We start from the raw sequence: 16,721 nt of genomic DNA on the forward strand, positions 1-16,721 counted from the left end.
TTAATAGGATTTTATTGCAAATGAAAAGGATGACTTTATGTTCATGATGATGAACATAAAGCACCTTGTAGAAATACAAACATATCAAATAGAAGATCTAAGAGAGAGTTGAAAATAGAAAATGGAAGAAAATACATTTTTCTTTTAGAATATACTTTTTTTTTTTTTTCAATATGGATAATGTAAATCTGAATATGAATGAAATAAGCCAAGTTTTACTTTCTACTTTATTCTATAACACTTCCATCCTTTCTTCTCTCTATTCCATCTTTCTAAAGAGGTTAGTTCCCTCAAAGAACCATTGCTTTTTCATTAAGAACCAAGCAAGTTCTTAATAATTTATTTGGCAAGACTCTTGGCATCCTTTGGGGCCCATTTATGAGAAGTTTGGGCAAAGGCTTTATATGATTTGGTTATTGGTATTAATTTTACGAGTTTCAGAGTTAAAGTAGAATGGCTTATGTAAGGATACTTGGGAGATGCTAGGAGTCTGATGCTCTCATCCGAATTCTGAATTGCTTGTTCATAGGGATGTCTGCTATATTTGCAGAAGCAAGATTGAACATAGGATTCACCTCCTCTTTGAGTTCACCTTCCCTAGTCAAGTGTGGAGGAAGATTTCAGGTGATTGCCTAGCTGATACTTGTATCAAATGTAGGGATGGGATGTTGGTTTGGATTATTGGTTTGAATGGTGAAGGTTTCTGAATTATTCTCAGTTTTTTAGCTAGGGATGTCTCTATCTATTATCTTTGGTTGGAGAGGAATGCTAGTGTTTGGCAAAGTGAAAGGAATGAGGAAGCACTGATCCACAAGATTAAAAAGGCTGTGAGGTTTAAGTTGGCTGTCTAGCTCAAAGAAAGTCCCCTGTTCTGCTTTGAATAGAAACCTGTGCTGCTTGTAGAGGCTTCCTAACTTTGTTCATGAGGGGCTTAGTTAAAAAAAAAAAAAAGTGTTTTTTTTTTTTTTGGCTGGGAAATAAACATTTTAGGACTGAATCCAAACTTACTAGGCTACATCTTTCCGTAAGGGCATAAGGCATTTAACAAACCTCAAAGGCTGGTTATATATAGACAAATTATCAGCAAACTTTGACAAAATTGACCCCATTTCAAGCTCATTGGCTGCATTATTTGCAGCTCTTCTTGCCGACTAAAATTGGAAGTTCAAACTCTGATTTTAGCACTTTGATATCTTCAATAATAGTTGCAATCTCCCATTCAGGTTCATGGTTTAGTTCTGTCAAAAGCACCTACGCAATATTTCAAATATCCTTCAATAATTGCTTGCTTATAACCTTCCTGTTTTGTAATGAGTATTGCTAGCCTCACTGCCATTGCATCCAGCAACTTTAGGCTTCCCTGCTTGATCCAAGCTTGACCAAGCAACAACAATAACAGTCTTAGTCCCAATCTTTTTGGGGTTGGCTTATAGTCAATCACATGTATTCTTTTCTTCCATCCTATCATTTTTAAACATTGCATTGCCATTCAATTTAATCTGGTTGTCTGGTGGTTTGCGCCATCTTTCTTACTGTTGGTTTCTGTTTACAATCAGTGTATGTGTTAAACCTTCTGCGTATATTTTAGTCATCTGCATCGCTTTATGTAGAAGGCTGTCCTAGTGTCCCTGCCTTTTGTTAAAGCAAAATTGATTCATCAACTTCCTTAATTAGGAGGTCTACAACTGTCACAACACTTCTTGAGAACTCTTCTTTTTCCAGTATATCGTCAACAAGCTCTACGTGGGGTTCAGTAACATTCACATTATAAATGTCATAGTGGGGTATGGTATTATGACGTCTGAATGGTTAAAGAAAGACTGGTCTTTTTCATAAAATTTGTTTATACTTTACATCTAGAATGTTTGAAGTTAATGCTGTTGAAGGTCTTTTTCATATACTATTATGTTTAAGGTTAATGCCGCTATTTCCTGCTTTAAGTCTGAAGCATTTGTGGGTTTGGTTATCTTATCTTAATCCGCAATTCCAAAGGAGAAATAATAGTTGCTTCCTGTGAAAGAAAGCATAAAAGAGAACTTTTTTGTAGTCCGCTGCTATGGTGATGAGGAAAACTGTACTTTTCTATCAATTTATGGGATATTCTAAACTCATAAAATGGTGTGCACTTGGGCTGAAATTGGGGTCTCCTCTCTGCAAATCACCTTAAAACATGAAATTTCACTCTTAAAAAAAGAAAGAAAAAAAAAAAGAAAGAAAAAAAAGCCCAAAAACAAAAGTTATTGCAACCAAGGAAGACATTCGGCCATGTCAGCTTCTCTGTAGAAAAAATTCTCAGAGAAAACCTTAAAACTGCTAGATCAAATGACAACACAACTAACAAATAGAGACTGGTAAGTAGTGTTAAGCAATAAACCCAACTTATCCAAAGATTTTAGACAAGAAATTAAAAAGAAGCTGGAAAAACCAAAACAAAGTCGAAGGAGCAAACTCTTAAAAAGTAAATATAATATTTCCTGCGAGGCCAAGAATAATTGTATGAACAATCTACTAGTAGTCTCTAGTGGCCTTCCATGCTCTCTCTCTCTCTCTCTCTCTTAATAGTTAATAAGATAGTATTATAGGTATAAGTCCCAAGGCAATTTTGATTTCCCAATTGAATTCAACTCATGACTGTTTGATCGATAACCAAAAAGAGTTGTATATTTTTCAAGGATAAATAAATAAATAAAACTATATGGCTAATTACTATTTTTAGAATAATGTAATTCATGTCGAGAGTCTTGTAACTCAATTAGCAGCTCATGGTGATCTAATGAAAAAGTCCGAGATTCAAACCCCCTCCCTTGATGTTATTGAATAATAAAAAATAGAAACAAAAAATAAAAATAAAAAAAGAAGAAGAAGAAGCAACTTAAAGTTTTTAACTTTTAGGTTTAACCTCATAGGAGTATAGGACACCCAAGTCGTGGGCTCTCTAAGTCTAGGATGTGACAGCAATTAGGAAATGCCAATTTCAATTCACCACATCACTTATCTTTGGTATTTTATAGGAAGGTACCATAAAAATTTAGCTAAATGCCAAGATAACACTTCTTTATATATATATATTTTTTTTTTAAAAAAAAAAAAAATATTTTTTTCAAAATAAATGAATGAGATTTTAGAAGGGTTTATTTTATTTTATTTTTTTTATTATAGAGATTTTATAAAGGTTAATGAATTTAAAACTTACCATCTATTGATACCAATTTATTATGACTTATTGTTAGTTATTTTTTGTTCGTTGGTAGAGACTAAAGTCCTTATATACTTTGAAGTCTAAAGAATGAAAGAAAAAAAAAAAATTAAGGATTTTTTAGAAGAAAAAATTGAGGTTAAAAAAAAAATATAGTTTATAAAAATTGATGCATGTAAGCTTAACTTAAAAAAATAATAATAAAAAATTAAATAAAACTGTACATAAATAAATCAAAGAAAACCATTTGATTCATAGCTTGGTCCTCAGGAATGGCTCTCTCTCTCACCAAAGCTTCCATCTTCTCCAAGCTCCATGTCCGTACTACCCACTACTCTCTCATCAAACCCATGCCCACCACCATCTCTCGCTCATTCTTTTTCAACTTCTTCAAAAGCAACAACAATGAAAAGCCACTGGAAAACCAAGATGACTAAAAAAGAACTTTCAAAACCAAAAGGCAGAGAGCTTACTGAGGAGGAAGAAGAAGAGCTGAGAGCCATGGAAGCTGTAGTAGAAGAGCAGGAAGAATTTGGGCGTTTTTCTCAACGAAAGGCGCCTCGAATACTCAATTAGATAATAGTATAAAAATCAAAAAAGTAGAAAGGGAAACCGCTAATTCAGTGCGACTCGGTCGTGTAAAAGTCAGAGAAATGATGAAGGAAACATTAGTACTTATGAATGAATTCATAGAGGGGAGAGATGAAGTACAACGCAATGTTGAAAAGGCTATGAAATGGCTTCGAGCATTTCATGATGATGGGTCTAAAGCAGGTAGCCCATAGAGGAAGAAACAATATGTTAGAGATACTAAAAAGTTTCAAGCTTTTTTCATTACTTTCATATGGGTTTATTGTCACTTTGATTAGTATGTCACTCTATGAGGGTTATGAAAAAAGTTGTGAAGTTTTTTGTGTGTTACTCTAAATGTCTTATTTTGGGGGGTTTTGATGATTGGCTAATAACTTAGTTTGGAATATAAATGTGGAACCTACTTAGATGTATGTGTTATGTGTAGTCTAATCTTTTGATGAGACCACGCCTTATAAAGCGGAGGTCATTAATTTGAATGGTTGAATTTTAGAATCTTTTGTTTAATGGAGTTTATTTAGATGATGCTGCATTGTTGGAATGGTTATGATCTAGGTTCTTGTGATGCTTATTAGTACTTATTGAATGACATATGGCTTGGAATTGTTTGAACTTGAAAATTTTATGTGGATTGATTTAGTTCTTAGTTTGAACTCAGACTCAAAATAGGGTCTTTTTGTAACTCTCTTCATGACATAATTGTTGCAATTTAAAAATGATTTTATTAGAGGGTTCATACAAAAATGACATTGCCTCAATCACAACTAGCTAGATGGTAAGTTGTGAAAATGGTTGTGCAATTTTTTATCTCTAGGGTTACTCTTTGATGGTTGGCTTAGAATATATACATCGGACACATTTAACTACATGGCTAGTACAATCTATTGACAACCACACCTCATGAAAGGGAGGTCCTTTGAATTGTTTGAATGAATGTTTGGGATTTTAGAATGATGTGTTTAAACTCTACAGTAGTTTTATTTAGATGTTGTTGCTTTATTGGAATGACTATAATCAAAATTCTTGTAATGCTTATAAGTTCTCAATAGATGACATATTGCTTAAAATTGTTTCAATAATAAATATAACATGAGAGTAGTAATAATAAATGTCGCATGTTATTTTTTAGATATTATATAAACTAGTCGCAAACTCATGCGATGCATGAAAAATATAATATAATAATTATTTTATAAGAATATAATGTAAATTTTGAATTTAAAAGCATGTTCTATTTTTATAAGTTTTAGGTAATGGAACATATAATACATTTTGCATTCAACAACAATACACAACAATATATACACACACACACACAAACACACATAATTCATAAAAAGATTTAATTTTACATAATTATAATATTTTTTATATAAATAAAGAAGATGTTAATAATTTTTTTTTTTTTTTAAATATACCATAATTTACTGTCTAATTTGAACATATCCAAGAATATTTATATATATTAAAGTACACCCACATTGCATGGAACACATAACATGTTACATTAAGAGTACATTTGGTACACTGAATGAGGATTATGACAGGAATTGTAATCTTTATTACTAGTAATAAAGTGTGTTGTAATGTAATAACTACATATATTCATTAGTTTGGTTGTAAGTTATAACATTAGAATGAAATTTAATATTTATTTTAGGAAATATCTTACTCATACAATTATATTTTTTTTAAAATTGTCATTTTTAAATTTAAAAGAGATATGTGTTATTTTTTATGATTTTTTATTTTTATAATTGTTAGATGTAGATAGAAAGTTTATTTATTTGGAAATATATTAAGTTTTGAAATTATTGCATTTACTAAGGAATTACTAATACCACCTTTTAAAGAGGAATAATTATTCCTCATTTTGAAGAATAGCTATTCATAAGGAATGACTATTCCTTGTAATAAAAATATAACCAAACTAAAGAATAACTAAACTATAGGAATAACTATTACATTACAACGTCTATTACAGTCTACCAAACATGCCCTAAGTTTAAAATGTTATATAAGTTTAGAATTGTAGCATTTTTTTTTCCCAAATATAAGTTAATACCTATATTAGTGAAACTTTAATTTGAAGGTAATCTTGTGAACATTTTTCATTTTTTTGCTTTTTTAAGGCTCATATCTCTAATTCTAATGTTTATTTTCTTTGCATTTTTTTTCCCCTAAAACTAAAGAGTTTGACCTAAATATAAATAGATTTTTGATCACAAAATTGAAAAAAAAAAAAAAAAAAAAAAAAAAAAAAAAAAAAAAAAAAAACAATCGAGTTAAGGCCCAATTAATCCAAAATTGACTAAAATAGACCGAACTAAATTGAACTGAATGGACCTAAGTGGATCAAAATGAACCAAAGTAGACTAAATGGACCATGGTGGACGGAAATTGACCAAATTATACTGAAATAAACCGAATGAGTCAATATGGACTGAAATACCCCAAAGTGGACTAAATGAATCAAAGTTAACCGAATGGACCAAATTAGACAAAAATAGACTGAATTGGACCATAATTGACCGAAATGCTACACTAATATCGCTTAACAAGAGGATAGCAACAATAAACATAACACTTTAACATTAGAGGTTATATAGATTAGTGGATCTAGCAAGGTGTGACAAAAAACTCCTCCAATTCAATGAAGAATTCATGGGCCCTAAACTATCATGCTATAAAAAATCATATTTGTTTGTTGTAAATAATTGCCTTTTTTGAAAATGTTACTTCGTGAGAAAATATAATGACAAGAGTGGCAGCTGATTGTGTAAGTTTGTTTCATATTAGTTTTATTCAATACCAAAAAAAAATGGACTCCGAAGAATTTTGTGCGGCGGCCAAGAGTGAGCATCAGCTGGAAGCAATGGAGAGCAGGGAAAAACATCAATGCATGCATATGAGCTGTTTGAGAAGAATGGCAAACAGCGGATCATGTTTGAAGGAACTTGCCTTTGTATTCTCATCAGCTTACCTCCTCCTGGCATCTCATGATTACTTCGTTGCTATATTGATATTGGAAATTTTTTTTCCCAGGATTTTGGTTAGTTTCCAGTTAAAATACTTTAAGTGCTTTTAGTTTTCCTGGCTTCAAGAGATATGAACAAAAACAAAGAATCTCTTTTGATGTCAGTATGTGCTGCAATTTCAGATAATGCCATTGGCAAAGAATTTGACAGACTTGCACTGAAGAATAGGAATTTCGGGTTGATATTGTAAATACCATATTTTTATAATAGATGAATTGTGATAATTGTGTCATATCCACTTATGGCAATTTATTACAGTTGAGTTATTGCAATACAGTGCCGGTTAGCGAAGTAGTCCCAAATCTTCCACATAAATGGTACGCTATCTGATTTGAATTCCTCTGGAATTACCGTCAAAGTGACCAAATTATCCTTAGCTCTTTTCACAGCCACTTTCATGGGTACTCCAGCTCTGTCCCCCATTATTTAAAAAATCTGCCACAATTCACAAATCATATAGACCATCAGAATCATAATCATAAAAATAGAAAGCAACAAACTCAATTAGGCAAAAGCATGAGTTTTCTGAACCCAAACTCAATTAAATTGGAAATTTTTGCACACCACATGTTTCATGTTAAATTCTCCCTTCCTTTTTTCGGAAGGTAAGTTATATTCTCTTTCGATATAATTTAGTTTCTCATCACAGACTTAAAATATTCTGACAATCAACACATTCAGTCATAAATCCATTACGAGGCCCTCAGGACCAGAATTCCTGCCAGCAGTCACTAAACTGTGGTTTAATCAAAGGAAATTGCATAACAATCTAAGATTAAGGTTATTTCTCCATTAATCACGAACTGCTCAAATTCCAGCCATTAAATATTTTAGTGTTTTTTACTTCTCATTGCAAAATGCATAATTTCCACCTACTGACATCCATTAAGGTCCCAAATACCTCTTCAATACTTTCAACAAGTTTCCCATCAAATTCAATCACAACATCGCCAGGACGAAATCCAGCACGATCAGCAGGGGTTCTACGAGTCACCTAGTAAAGCAATCAGAAAACCATCAGAAATGAGAAGATGCCTTTTTTCTTGATTATTATCAACAATGTCATATCATCAGGAAATCCTTAGGATACCACAAATTCTATTTCCCAGCATGGAATTAGTGCATATTCCTTCCATTTGTTAATATGGCAGAAGGGAACAGAATTCCTAAATAATATAAAATCAACACACACGTCAAGGCACACTATTACAGATTTAATTTTAAATGGAAACATCAAAAATATATTTTGCCCAACACTGATTTAGTGGGAAGCCACCCACTCCACCAGATAAACCCAACCCAAATCCTAACCTGGATCTGATTGACATTAACTAAAATCACTGTTAAAATATCAGTTCAAGGAAACAAAAGACCAACCACAGCAAAATAAATATGTAGTTCCTTTTGAGCCTCTAGTCTTTTGATCAGAGTAGGGTTCACTAGAAAGCACAGCATACTACCCTCAAAAGTCAGGCCCCATCCAGACCCTAAATCTAACCTAAGCCTCTGTCAAAACTAAGCAAAGTCAGTAAAAATATTTGGTCACAGACCCAATACCATTTTTCCCATCCTAGTGTGACAGACAATGTTAATATCTATGAAAGAGGGGGTGGGGGGAGGGGAAGCAGTTCACTATATCCATCCCAGTTTCTACAAACCAGTGATTGTAAACCCTACATGTAGCCAGCAAAACTCCATTGAGATAAGAATCTGAAGAGTAAGTTTGCAAATAAGTATAGAAATTAATAAAACATGCATCACCCAAAAAGAACAAATTATTATGATCTTAGATATATTTTCAAGTATAACATATAAACCTTCATAAAACATGGCCAAGTCTATTATAATACAAAAGGGTATCTCATGGGACCACCCTCTCATAGCATATGGGACCCACACATGTTGTGAGAGGGAGGTTTCATGAGACCATCTCATGATATACTTTTTTCATTATGTTTTATAAAATAAGATTGGGTGAGGAAACAATTAGAGGACATACCATAGGTATGAGAACACCCTTATTGACATTTGGAAATGTGTTATCTCTTACTTTAAGTTGTGCAATGATCATCTCGTTAAGGTCAACCACTCTCATTCCAGCCAGGGTCGAACCACCCTTCTGCACAAGATTACCATCTATCACGTGCGCTCATTCAGTTGTGATGCTTTCAAATGAATCCTTTTTTTGGGGAAAAGTAGATGCTTTCAAATGAATCTTAAAAAGTCTTTTGGGATCATACAAGAAACCTAGAATAAAATCCTTCCTTTTGTGCACCCATACATTTTTTTTTTTTTGATAAGTAACGAAAACAGCCAATCCGAGTACATTGGGGATGTACTATGGGGGCATAAATCAATAACCAAGGTTACAACGATCAAATAAAACAGGAAGGGAAGAACAAGAAAAATGACAAAATACCACACTCCAATCCAGGAGAGTGTGTAAAAAAAAAGACTTAAACTCTAACATAGAGCGTTCACATCCCTCAAAGCTTCTAGCATTCCTTTCACACCAAATACACCATAACAGGCAATGAGGCACAATTCTCCACAACTCTATATTTCTATGCCGTCCAAACTTACCCTGCCAAGATTCAAACAACTCAATAACCTTCTGAGACATAAACCAATGAATTCCAAACAAACAAAACACCAACGACCACATCTCACAAGCAATGGGGCAATGAAGAAGAAGATGATCAACTGACTCCCCACACTTCTTACACATATAGCACCAATCAAGAACTAGCACACGTCGTTTGCGAAGGTTATCTGTTGTTAAAATCTTACCTAAGGAAGCAGACCATGAAAAGAAAGCAACCCTTGGAGGAACCTTCGATTTCCAAATTATTTTCCAAGGAAAAGATAAGATGGTAGGAGGGTAGAAAGAAAGATAGAATCCTCGAACCTCAAACCCTCTACTCCTTGCTGGTTTCCAACAAACCCGATCTAGACCCAAACCCCGTACCGTCGTAGAGTAGACCATATCCATAAACAGATCAAACGATTCTTGTTCCCAATCCTGTGGAGGACGACGAAATTTAGCATCCCAATGAATTCCCCCACCAGACCAACACATAACCTCCGCTACTGAAGAATCCTTTGTTCTACTAATACAATAAAGTTCCGGAAAAGCCTCCTGGAGAGTACGATCACCACACCACACATGCTTCCAAAACTTTACTCTAGTACCATCCCCCACATCATAAAGAAGGAGTTTAGAAAAACTCATCCAACCACTCCTAATATGTCTCCACAAACTAACACCATAAGCACTGGTCACCTTTTTCGTGCACCAACCACCCCAATCATTCCCATATTTCACCTCAATAACCCTCCTCCATAGAGCTTCGGTCTCCATGCCATACCTCCATAACCATTTTCCTAACAAGGCAAAATTAAAACTCCTCAATCGTCTAATACCCAACCCCCCAACCTGCAGCGGACTGGTCACCTTTTTCGTGCACCAACCACCCCAATCATTCCCATATTTCACCTCAATAACCCTCCTCCATAGAGCTTCGGTCTCCATGCCATACCTCCATAACCATTTTCCTAACAAGGCAGAATTAAAACTCCTCAATCGTCTAATACCCAACCCCCCAACCTGCAGCGGCTTACAAACCTGAGCCCAACTGACTAAGTGTAATTTAGGTTCACCATTAATGCCACTCCACATAAAATCTCGTTGTAGCTTCTCCATACGATTAGCCACCTTCCCAGGTAAAGGCAAAAGGGAAAGGAAGTATGTAGGTAAGGAGGAAAGAGTACTTTTAATAAGAGTTACTTTACCCCCCTTAGAGAGATACAACCTCTTCCAGCCTGCTAATCTCCTTTCCATCTTCTCCAAAACAGGATTCCAAACTGACAACTCCTTAAATTTAGCTCCTAACGGTAGCCCCAAATATCTCAATGGGAGAGAGGATTGCCGACAACCCAACATCCCCACCAAAACATCCATATTATGCACCACCCCTATAGGAACCAACTCAGATTTCTCCAAATTAATCCTTAAACCTGAAACCTCCTCAAATCTAGCCAGAATTGCTCTCAAACTAGCTATTTGCGTAGGATCAGCATCACAAAAAATAAGAGTGTCATCAGCAAATAAAAGATGAGACACCATCACCGAGTTACCAGCCGTATTACCAACAGAGAAGCCTGAGAATTGACTAGTAGTAGCAGCCACATCCAACATACGACTCAAACCCTCCATAACAATATCAAATAGCAACGGAGACAGGGGGTCCCCTTGCCGAATCCCCCTAGAATTACCAAAGAAATCAAAAGGACTACCATTGATCAGGATGGAAAATTTAACAGTAGAGATGCAACACATTATCCATTTTCTTCATTTCTCTGAAAACCCACATCGCTGAAGCATATACATTAAAAAACCCCAACTCACATGATCATAAGCCTTCTCCACATCCAACTTACACAACACTCCTGGAACACCTGACTTCAACCTACTATCAATACATTTTGAGGCAATTAAAAAAGAGTCCAATATCTGTCTACCTTTCACAAATGCATTCTGAGAATTTGAAATAAGCCCATGAGCCACCCTTCTAAGACGATTGGCTAACACCTTAGAAATAATCTTATAAATCCCACCAACTAAGCTAATAGGCCGAAAATCCTTGATCTCCACAGCATCTACCTTTTTGGGAATAAGAGCAAGAAAAGAAGCATTAAGGCTCTTCTCAAACACAGCCTGGGTATGAAAATTTTGAAACACTGCCATAATTTCAGCCTTCAAAAAATACCAACAAGCCTGAAAAACGCCATAGAAAAGCCATCCGGGCCAGGAGCCTTATCACCCTTAAAATCACTAATCACCCCAAACACCTCCTCCTCATCAAATGGCCTCTCTAGCCAACATGCATCTTCCTCCGAGATACAAGAGAACTCCACATCATCTAATAAAGGTCTATGGGCCACAGTTTCAGCATATAGCTGCCTATAAAAATGGGAAATACAACCTGCTATAGCCTTTGGATCTGAAGACAATTCTCCATCCACCATAAGCCTATCAATAGAATTAAATCTCCTGTGAGAGTTAGCTAAACGATGAAAAAATCTGGTATTCCTGTCTCCTTCTCTAATACAAAGGACTCTAGACTTTTGCCTCCAATCATTTTTGTGAGGAAGGGTCATTTCAGCTAGTGCTCTTTGGCAAAGTAGGTGAATAAACAACATGAGAAGAAGCCTAGAATAAAACCTTAAAGGGGGTTTAAAGCCCACCAATATGTAGCTCATAGGCCAATGCTCTAATAACCTCAAAGAGAGAGAGAGAGAGAGAGAGAGATTGTCATGTATAGAAATTTCATCAATACCTCTTGTGACAGAAGCATCTATGAAATTCTAAGCACAAGTAGCTCCTATTGATAGGGGAAAGAATCAGAGTTGTCTGTCGTTTACTCATCAATTGGGAGCTACAGGTATGTACTGAGTATTTCAATGCTCCTTAATCATCACATTTTCTTCTTCATTTTTTTCCTTCAGAAATTTACTCACACACAAAGGAAACACAAACCCCCAACCCCACCCATACGAAACTTAAGGGAGGTGAAGGCACCATTGATCCATAGGACATTGGCAAAACTTAATTCAAATGTATAAATTGGAAATATCTTGACACACAATAAGAAAATGAAGGGTTTCATATAATGTGGACAATATTTCATCAAACAAACTTTTGCAAGCACACTCACTCAAGATATAAAATCTGACAGTAAATGAGTTATTCCATGTTAACACTACAAACTAAATTTCCAATTAAGGGTCCGTTTGGATACAGCTGAAAACTGAAAACTGAAAAACACTGTAGCGAAATAATTTTTAAATGTGTGAATAGTATCGTGGGACCCATTTTTAATGAAAAAGTTGCTGAAAAGTGAAATTTGTGGGTCCGTGAACAGTACACGATGTGCTGTGATTGGTCCAAAAAAAATTTGAAAAGTCAAAGTTTGCGGCTACTGTTCATTGAACAGTGCATGAACAGTAGCCGCAACACCCAAAACGCCCCAAAACGCGTGAAAAAAAAAAAAAAAAAAAAAAAAAACGCAAACGCGGGATTGGGCAGAAAACGCCCAATCCAAACGCACTCTAAGTTTCTGATTTTATGCTTAAAATAAGTAGTCCCATGCAAAAATATGAGAACATACCCACTTTTCTTGAAATGCTGTATAATTTTAGAGACCAAATCAACCGGTACAGCAAAACTCACTCCATCAGCAGCAAGCACTCTCATACTACTTACACCAATAATTTCTCCATCAACATTGACAAGGGGGCCCCCAGAATTTCCCTATGCCATATTAAGTAGAAAAAATCAATGCCAATTATGTAACAAAGCCTCCAAGACTATAAATACACACACACACACACACACACACACACATATATATATTCATTTTATGAGGCATGATCCCTAACTGATCGTGCATCCCCTTAGGGTCATAAATTTAAATGAAAACAACTTCAACCATCTCAACTTTAAAACCCTCTAAAGACACGTGTGTGCATGCACACACAGTCTTACCCCATTAGTTGCACAATCCGTCTGTAAATACTCTGTGTACTCCACCCAGGCCAATGTCACTGCTTTTACGGTCAACACCACTACATCCAGAGGGAATAATATGAGAGAAGGCATTAAGAATCAGTAATTTATAGTTTCATTAATCTAAGCCCCAGCATGAGATCTATCATATTATACCCAAATGAAGTACATGACACATGAGGTCACTTGAGTGCTGACAACACGTAATACCATAAATCTGTAAATGGTCCAAGAATTTTTGACAGGAAGACTCTTTTAAAACCATATAATCTACACACACACACACATATATATAATGGATAAAAGTACATAGAAATTTTGTAATGAGTATTTATTCTGAATACATTAGAATACCAACTGTGATGGTATTCTGAAGAGAAAATGGACATCCCATAGCAACAACCCAGTCCCCAGGACGAAGCTTACTGGAAGAGCCAAGTGTTGCAGTCGGAAGCGGGGTTTTTGAATGTATCTTTACAATTGCAATATCAGAATGTAAATCAGCATTTACTACTGTACCTTCAAATGTCCGACCATCTTGCAAAGTCACACCAACCTGCAACAATTGTTCAGACATCAATATGAGGTGTATACCTCAGTACTAAAACTATTCAATGATATCTTAAAATTCTAAACAACTTAAATAAACAGAGAAATGATGAGTCCAATATATAAAGAAACTGATAAAGCAACAGCATGCATCGTACTGAAAGTTCAAAACTTTTAACTTTTTTCCTACATAGGCAAAGACAAACAATCAATGCATGCACTATCCACACATCTACTTATCCATCAGATTTCAACTGTCAACCATTTGCATCGCTGAATGCTGAACCAAAACTACTAGAAAAAATCATTAAGGGAGACAAGACATACAAAGCGCCAAAGACACTGACCTTTTCTTTGACTGAACCAATATTGCCTTTAAAATCAACCACAACATGTGCGCATGTTAAAATTGTACCATCCTGATCAAAATATATACCCTGTGGAACCCAAAGATTGACTACAGCAGGACCAACCGTAGCAGCAGCATTTGCAATTGTATCTCTCCCCAAACAATTGCAACATGGTTTGTGGTCGCCTCCAACTGCCTCAGAGTTGTCGTTCTTTATATCCGATGATGGAACCGAACCAACTCTAGAAGAAAATAATGGAAGCGTTCCTACAATTTCAAGCTCGAATTGAACCCAAAAACATATATATATACATACATAAATAGGACACAATCTATTGCCAAATAAAATTTAAGAACAAACCAGGTTGCCATTGATCCGATGAAAGTAACGAAGGGCGGGGAAATATGTATTGCGTAATTCCTGCAGACCCGCAGGAACCTTCACTGCTACATTTGCTCCTTAAATGTTATCATAACAAAAGCATATAAGATTTTTTTTTTTTTTTTTAATTTTATAAAGAACCAATTGGAATTGTTGTGGTCTGTTTGATTTAAGAACATACTAAATAAAACCCAATTCTCAGTTTTCTATTTCAAGAAAGACCCACAAAGAAAGAATCAAACTTTAGAAGCTTACTAGAATTTGAGTTGCTATTGGCATACAGAAGACCCGACCCGGCAGAAGCGATTGCTATGATGCGAAGGAGAGAGTTTCTATTCGAAACTGAGAGCTTTCTCTGCCACAAAATTGTTTCCGAATAAATTAGATAAAAAATAAATGAAAATTGGGACTGTGAGAATATTAATGAAATGTGGTTCGGAAATAAAAATGAGAAAGATGAAACAGAAGAAGAGTACCAGAAAATTGGACATGGCTTCGATGAAAGCAGAAGACTACAAAAGAAAGAGCAGTAAAACTATGATGGTAGTAAAACACACAAAATATGATAGTAAAACTATTTGGAACGCTTCGCGTAGAGTTGATGAGGTTTGGAAGACAAATCTTTTGTCCCACTTTAATAAAAACATATTACATGTCCGTCTAATTAATTAAATATTACTATTAATTAATAATAGAAGTATTAATAAGTCATGATAGTATTTAATTAATGAGGTGAATATATAATATATTTTTATTAGTGAAATATAAATTGGAATAGAAAAAGTGAGACAGAAGATTTGTATTCTGAAATTTGATTTGAGGGTGGGTAGGATTGTGCCACGATGGCAATCCGAGTGATTTTGGTTTTGTCCAAATTGTTTTTAATTTATAAAATAACTGATGGCGATCCGTGGCTTTTTGTTTTGGTCAATGGGATTGTTTAGCTTGTTTCTCTTTGGGTGCGCTGAAGGGTGTTTGGATTGACTAAATGGTCCTTTGAGATTTTTCAAAATGACGGATGGGTCTGTATAGATCAAATGGCTGAGAGATTTTGGGTTGGAGTGAATATGATCTAACGGCCAATTATTGATGTAAGGCTGTTTTCCCGGGATATAAGATGCTGATCCAACGGCTGGAGATACAGCAAATGGGATTGCTTCTTAACTAATTTGGATTTAAAATTTAAGATAAGGTTAGCCCAAGCTTAGCCAATGTTTGGCCGAACATTAAGCCAAAATAAACATTAATTTAAGTTGCTATTACAGGAGTTAAACCAAATTAATCATCATTAATATACTTATATTATGGAAAGATTGATGTTTAATAAAGTGCATTTCATCAAAAAAAAAAAAAAAAAAGTTAAATAAAGTGCATGGTTCAATTGGAATAAACTTCAGAGAAAAAATAAATAAATAAATCCGATACGCTAAAAAAAAAAAAAACCCGAAACGTTTCAGATTCCCAGTAACTCAAAAACGAAACGAAATCGTTAGAAGAGAGCAGAACGAAGTAAAGTAACAATCAACATTCAACAATGAGGGGGTGCAGAACAAAACGGTGGCGTTTTTGCTTCTCTTTGTTTCATGTTTGAAAAATGTTTCTAAATTCACTTCAAATAAAGACAAGCTTTTAGGAAATATTAAGATTAAGATGATGTTTCCGTAAAACTGTTTTCTAAGAAACAGAGCATCCTAAACGAAGCTAAATTTTGTTTTTTGAGATTTTAATTCTTGGGAAAACAAAAATAACTCAAATTTTTTTATGGGTTTTGCTTTGTTTTCTTTTTGGATCACTTTTTTCCTGGGAAATTAAACAGGGGACCAGAAAGTTTGTGAGCTTTTGGGTATTTCGGGTGTTATAATTTAGCGGAAAAGTTCCGAAATTGTGTTTTAGTTTCGTTTTTAAGATTACTTCATAGATGTCTCCAACTCAGAGTTGGTTCCTCAGACTAGGAAATGCATTATTTTAATGAATTTTGCAATAAAATGACTTTTCAATTTCTCTTTTTGATGAATTGGGTTCTCTGAAAACTCACTGAAAGCACTTGA

At 34.8% G+C, this 16,721-nt stretch overlaps 1 pseudogene; it reads right to left on the reverse strand.

Moving 5' to 3' along the window:
- Positions 1 to 6,983: 6,983 nt before the first annotated feature.
- On the reverse strand, positions 6,984 to 15,164 carry LOC115980369 (annotated as a pseudogene).
- Between the last annotated feature and the right edge of the window lie 1,557 nt (positions 15,165 to 16,721).

This window comes from Quercus lobata, chromosome 3, assembly GCF_001633185.2.
Source record: "Quercus lobata isolate SW786 chromosome 3, ValleyOak3.0 Primary Assembly, whole genome shotgun sequence".
Lineage (NCBI taxonomy): Eukaryota > Viridiplantae > Streptophyta > Magnoliopsida > Fagales > Fagaceae > Quercus > Quercus lobata.